Below are 7028 nucleotides of genomic sequence, written 5' to 3' on the forward strand. Positions count from 1 at the left end.
GCATTGTTAAGTGTTATTCCATCTAAGTAGTGACCTTGGACCAGGTTACTGTACCACTGCATCTTGTTAGTCAGGCTGATGCCGAAATTTTCCTGGACTTCAACCCTAATGTGGCTGACGTGAAAAAGTTACAGAAGTCAGAATTGTTGCTAGGCACTGGAATTAACCGTGCAGAGTCCCAATAATGTAGCTCTCGTTGGTGCCATTTGTCAACGACTATTTGGTGGTTCTGCTGTTGATTATGTTGTAAACTATGACAATGATGATGAGTCCGAAGGTGGACGGAAATCTCGTGAGAACTCGCACGCCAACACAGAAATTCGTGTTAGCGAGGAGCTGGAGAGATGTAAACACGAATTGCTGGTGTTGCAAGAACAACGGGCGATTCAGGCAATACAGGCGGAAATGCAAACAGAAAAACTAGCCTTTGAACGTTACAAACTCGATAAGTTAGGCACTGCCCCTGTCCCGGTGGCACTTCCATCTGTTAGTCCTACCAAGTCAATCCCTTCCTTTGGTGAGCACCAAGTAACTGAGTTCTTTAACCGTTTTGAGAAGGTGGCTGAGAGAGAGTTGGTCCTCACTAGTTCAAGCCGTGCTCACAGGTAAGGCCTTTCGAGCCTTTGATTGCCTTTCCTTTGATGAAGCTCAGAACTATGATGCCCTTAAACAAGCAGTTCTCCGTTCATACGAGATGCGTCCCGAAGCTTATCGGCAACGTTTCCGAAATTGTCGGAAGCGCCAGAATGAAACTCACTCAGACTTAACACGTGTTTTAACTGAACAATTTACAGCTTGGATGAATAGTGAAAATTTAAAGGGAGATTACAACCGGATTGAGGAGTTAATGATCTTAGAATGTTTCATGAGTAAATTAGACCCTGATGTACAATTGTTTATAGCTGACAAGGGAGTCACAACCGCTTCTGAAGCTGCTGTTTGTGCAGATGATTATTATCTTGTTCGCAGTCAGTTCAAACCTAAGACAACTCCTCAGACCAAAACCGATACTGATACCTCTCAGCAAGCCAAGGTAACTAGTGGCCCCTCGAATGCCAACAGTGTTTCACAAAAACCTCCTACTCACACTCACACAAACACTTCACCCAGATCTCAACGGCGTGTTTACTCATTCTGTAACAAAGTAGGCCATACTGTAGATAGGTGTTGGCGTAAGGCGGGTATTGTCCGACCGAATTGTTTTGTTGACTGCCAAACTCCTGTTGCTACTGTAGTAGAGTCCCAGGATAATAGTAAGTGCTCCTGGGCTACGTTCCCTAATCAGGCTAGCGAAGTCCCGAGAGGTGGTAATTGTAACAAGGATTCTGTTGCGTGGTCTAATGTTTCAGGTGAGATTGTTCAGGCTGTGACGAGCGATGTTACTCCTGGGGATTTGTATGCCCCTCACCCGTCTTCTGGAACTGTTCGGTTGGGGGGATGTCGTACCCAGCTCGCATCCTTGGGGACACCGGTGCATCTATTACTTTATGGGTGAGACCAAAGCAATTAGAAGTTGTGGGTGAGGAATTTGTATTGTTAAGGGGAGTTACGGGATCGTTGCCTGTCCCTGTTGTTGAGTGTGAGGTAACTTGTGCCATGTTTAGTGGCAGGGCACGAGTAGGAGTAGTAGACAAGTTGCCCCTGGATGTGGAGCTCCTTCTAGGTAACGATCTTGTTCAGGGAGAGAGCGTTATTGCCCCTGTGTTAACCAAGTTGCCCGCAGATGAGAATATCGCCCCCATAGATGTCAATGTGGATGTTTTCCCGGCTTGTGCTGTGACCAGGTCCATGGCCCGGGAGAGGGAGCAGAATGGACGACCTAAGAAGATCCCGGCTGACGTTGCTGCCTCTACTCCGATTCAGCCTGGTGATAAAGTTTCTGGGGATGGTCCAACCCTTAGTAACGAGGTTGATTTATCTGATACATATATGGCAACTATTAATTCTGATGTCCCTGTATCATCTCAGAGAACAAGTATTGAGTCTATTGACGTAAATGAATTAAGGGAGTTGCAAGCACAGGATGATGAAGTACAGAAATTTTTAGGTACAGCAGTAGAAAGTTTGGAAGGTGAAAAAGTCTGCTACAGTATGTCCTGGACTTCCGCACCCGCATTCACGATTCCCTGCAGTTGGCTCGTGAGAACTTGAAAACAGCGCAAGGCCGTATGAAGGAGAGGTACGACAGGAAGGCTCGACCACGTGAGTTCCGGGTTGGTGACGAGGTGCTTGTCCTGTTACCATTTCAAGGGAAGCAGCCTCTGGCAGCCCTGTACAGCGGACCATACATCATTGAGAGGAGAGTTGGTGAGGTAGACTACGTCGTTGGGACACCTGATTGACGAAAGCCCCATCAACTGGTCCCCCTGAACATGTTAAAGCAGTACCACCGTCCACCTGGTGGATCAGCAGGCAGACGACCTTTAAGCCTTGCCCAGTGCACGTAGAGCAAGAACTGCACACCAGCCTGCTGAACAGGCCCCGCTGCCGCGCACTAACCAGTGAGTCACCGAGGAGGAATAAATAGAGCCCTCTCAGCCAGGTCACAGCATTCCCTCTGACACCAGCAGAAGAGATACGCTACTGAGGAAGGGTCACCAGACCCGAAATCGCGATTTAGCCAACATGACTAGCTTCGGCGAAGTCATACAAGAACTTGAAAAAGATAAAAGGACAACTATAAGATATAAAGAAAATATCTTAAAGAAAATAACAAATGCTGAACTAGCAATCACCTTCAATGAAACGTGCATAAGAGAAAGACTCCTGCCTGTATATATACTCTCAATAGATAAATAAATAAATATATATATATATATATATATATATATATATATATATATATATATATATATATATATATATATATATATATATATATATATATATATATATATATATATATATATATATATATATATATATATATATATATATATATATATATATATATATATATATATATATATATATATATATATATATATATATATATATATATATATATATATATTACGTATGAGGTGATATAAAATGGTAGTGGTAAACCCACAATGATGACCTATTCAGGGACAAGTAACACACAAGTGATCCAATAGTCAAAGGACTCACTTAAACCCACCTATACGAACATATTATTCCAGATTCTGAAAAAGAGATTGTAAACCAAACACACATTAACTTAAACAAGGGTTTAATGAGGCAAGTGCTGACAACACAAAAGATAAATAATTCCAAGATTCCCGTTCAATTAGTTCATATACACAAAAACAATACCAATGCACAAAAACACAACACAAGCAAATAGTGTAATAAATAAGTCACCATTAACACACTTAAGCTACAAGGTAAGAATCTCACTCACTTATGTTTTAACTGAACCGAACCACGTACTTTTGTCTTAACTCAAATACTTCAGCTATGAATGAAAAGTGAATACAGCACGTCTATATGAGGGAGATACAAGAGAACACAACATACGATACCCCTGATGGATTACATACACCATACACTTCACAAATAAGCACTCCCTTAGCAAGCCACCAGGCCAACGTCTGCTCTGCTCACGAATCCAACAGTGTCTGCCTTTCCCCGAGTGGGCAGGATGCCACGACGTCTGGCCGAATGATACGAGTTGCGGGAACGAATCAGTGCTTCATACAGACAAGCTAAGCAAACAGTCGTTGGCCTCTCAACTAGTAGAGAGGAAATGATGATTCAAATCAATACATACAATGTAAAATACATAACACGTCCCCACCCAAGAAAGAATATTCCTGAGAAAATTCGTTCTTGAGAGAAGACAAACAAAGAAAACCAAATGAGAAAACACAAAGATCCCGGTACATTATCGAGATAAGCAGTCTGCAATAACATTATCAGTCCCCTTGATATGTCTCACATCCAGGTAGTATGACTGCAGGAAGAGACTCCAACGTGTAAGACGTTGGTTCTTAGCCCCTAAGCTATTGAGATATTTCAATGGATGGTGGTCGGGGTATACAGTCACAGTTAGGCCAAAGGCAGGTACATACACTTCAAAATGTTTCAGGGCGAGGATCAGGGCTAAGAGTTCCTTCTCGATCACAGAGTAATTCCTCTGGGCAGGTGAGAACTTTTTACTATAGTAACAAATCGGGTGCGCTATCCCCTGATCGTCCTCCTGCAACAATACAGCACCGACTCGAAAGTTACTAGCATCAGCCTCGATCATGTAAGATTTCTGAAAATTGAGAGCCAACATTACAGGGTAACTCATTAAGATGTCCTTTCCACTCAAAAAACTTACCTCACACTCATTTCCCCATACAAACTTACGGTCTTTCCTTAACAATTCAGTGAGTGGAGCAACGACAGTAGCGAAGTTCTTCAAGAACCTTCGGTAGTATCCAATACAACCGAGGAACCTGCGGAGCTCTCGTTTGTTACTTGGCCTAGGAAAGTCCTTAATTGCCTCCACTTTAGAGTCAGGTGGCATGACAACACCACGACCCACAACATAACCCAAATATTGTACTTGTGCATGCACAAACTCGCACTTTTTCAAGTTGGCAACTAGTTTGGCCTCAGAGAGGCGGGAGAGAAAGTCCTTTAGCATCCGCAAGTGCTGCTCCCAAATATCTGTGAAAATTACTACATCATCCAAATACACAACGCAGTTATCTATACCTTGAATAACCCTGTTCATTAATCGCTGGAATGTGGCGGGCGCGTTCTTCATTCAGAAAGGCATTACATTGCACATATACGTCTGGCCATTGGCGACAAAACATGACACCTGTTTTGCGCGCTCTGTTAAGGGAACTTGCCAGAAACCCTTCTTCAAGTCTACTTTCGTGATGAACTTAGCTGCACCCACCTGATCAGCACAGTCTTCAAGTCGGGGCAACGGGTAAGTGTCAGTCTTTGTCAACACATTCACCCTGCGATAGTCGATACAGAAGCGAGCAGTACCATCAGACTTCGGCTGGAGCGTCACGGGTGAACTCCACTCGCTAGTACAGGGGGTGACGAGTTGGTGGTCCATCATGTACTTGATCTCCTTCTGCAACAGGTCAACATGTCGAGGGCTGACCCGGTATGGTGACATCTTAACTGGCTTAGCTTCTCCCACGTCCACATCGTGTTCGGCCCAGTCAGTTCTTCCAGGAGCGCTGGCGAACACACTCGGGTAGGCAGACAGCAGGGAAGTCAACTGCGCCGCTCAGTCCTGAGGTAGATGGACGAGCTTCTCCTGCAGGGTGGATTCGGCTACCTCGTTGATCAACCAGCTACAATCGAGGGACTCACAAGTTGAGTCCACATCACAGTCGTCCTCAGCAACCACAGGGACAACAAAGTGTACTGCTGCTGCTGCTGCACCAGGTGGACGGTGCTACTGCTTTAACATGTTCAGGGGGACCAGTTGATGGGGCTTTCGTCGATCAGGTGTCCCAACGACGTAGTCTACCTCACCAACTCTCCTCTCAATGATGTATGGTCCACTGTACAGGGCTGCCAGAGGCTTCCCTTGAAATGGTAACAGGACAAGCACCTCGTCACCAACCCGGAACTCACGTGGTCGAGCCTTCCTGTCGTACCTCTCCTTCATACGGCCTTGTGCTGTTTTCAAGTTCTCACGAGCCAACTGCAGGGAATCGTGAATGCGGGTGCGGAAGTCCAGGACATACTGTAGCAGACTTTTTCACCTTCCAAACTTTCTACTGCTGTACCTTAAAATTTCTGTACTTCATCATCCTGTGCTTGCAACTCCCTTAATTCATTTACGTCAATAGACGCCATCATCAACACTTACATGGTTAGGCCTCCACCTTCTCCATAAAATATCATCTTTCACATAAAAACAGGTACCTTTTTCACCTTCCAAACTTTCTACTGCTGTACCTAAAAAATTTCTGTACTTCATCATCCTGTGCTTGCAACTCCCTTAATTCATTTACGTCAATTGACTCAATACTTGTTCTCTGAGATGATACAGGGACATCAGAATTAATAGTTGCCATAAATGTATCAGATAAATCAACCTCGTTACTAAGGGTTGGACCATCCCCAGAAACTTCATCACCAGGCTGAATCGGAGTAGAGGCAGCAACGTCAGCCGGGATCTCCTCAGGTCGTCCATTCTGCTCCCTCTCCCGGGCCATGGACCTGGTCACAGCACAAGCTGGGAAAACATCCACATTGACATCTGTGGGGGCGATATTCTCATCTGCGGGCAACTTGGTTAACACAGGGGCAATAACGCTCTCTCCCTGAACAAAATCGTTACCTAGAAGGAGCTCCACATCCAGGGGCAACTTGTCTACTACTCCTACTCGTGCCCTGCCACTAAACATGGCACAAGTTACCTCACACTCAACAACAGGGACAGGCAACGATCCCGTAACTCCCCTTAACAATACAAATTCCTCACCCACAACTTCTAAATGCTTTGGTCTCACCCATAAAGTGGAGATGAAGTGCTCGTGTTGTTACCACTTCAGGGCCAGCCGCTTGCTGCCCACTATAGTGGCCCCTATGTTATAGAGAAGAAAGTAGGTGACCTCGACTATCTGGTGGTCACTCCTGACAGGCGCAAGAGGGCTCAGTTGTGTCATGTTAACATGCTGAAGCCCTATTTTCGTTCTACTAGCCAGAAGGGCTCTTTTAGTTCTGCCGTGTAAGAGGCATCTTCAGTTTTATTTTTCTGCTGGGAGGGAGAGGCTCCAGTTATTGGGCCTGAACCTGTTGTTCCTACAGGGCAGTGGGAACGGAATAGCCTCCAACTCTTGAAAGAGAAGGTTGAATATTTAGGGGATCAGCAAGATGAGTTGCTTCGGCGGCTGAGGAAGTACTCTTCAGTGTTGAGCAGTGTCCCGGGCAGGACACAGTTGATAGAACACGATATTGATGTTGGGGACGCAAAGCCTGTCAAATGGCCCTCATACCGAGTGAGCCCAGGAGTACAATGTCAAAGTAAGACATATAAGAGGAGCAGACAACGTTGTAGCAGATTGTCTGTCCCGGGCCATTCCCTTTAATCAGTTCCA

This window comes from Portunus trituberculatus, chromosome 24 (genome assembly GCF_017591435.1).
Source record: "Portunus trituberculatus isolate SZX2019 chromosome 24, ASM1759143v1, whole genome shotgun sequence".
NCBI classification, from domain to species: Eukaryota; Metazoa; Arthropoda; class Malacostraca; order Decapoda; family Portunidae; genus Portunus; species Portunus trituberculatus.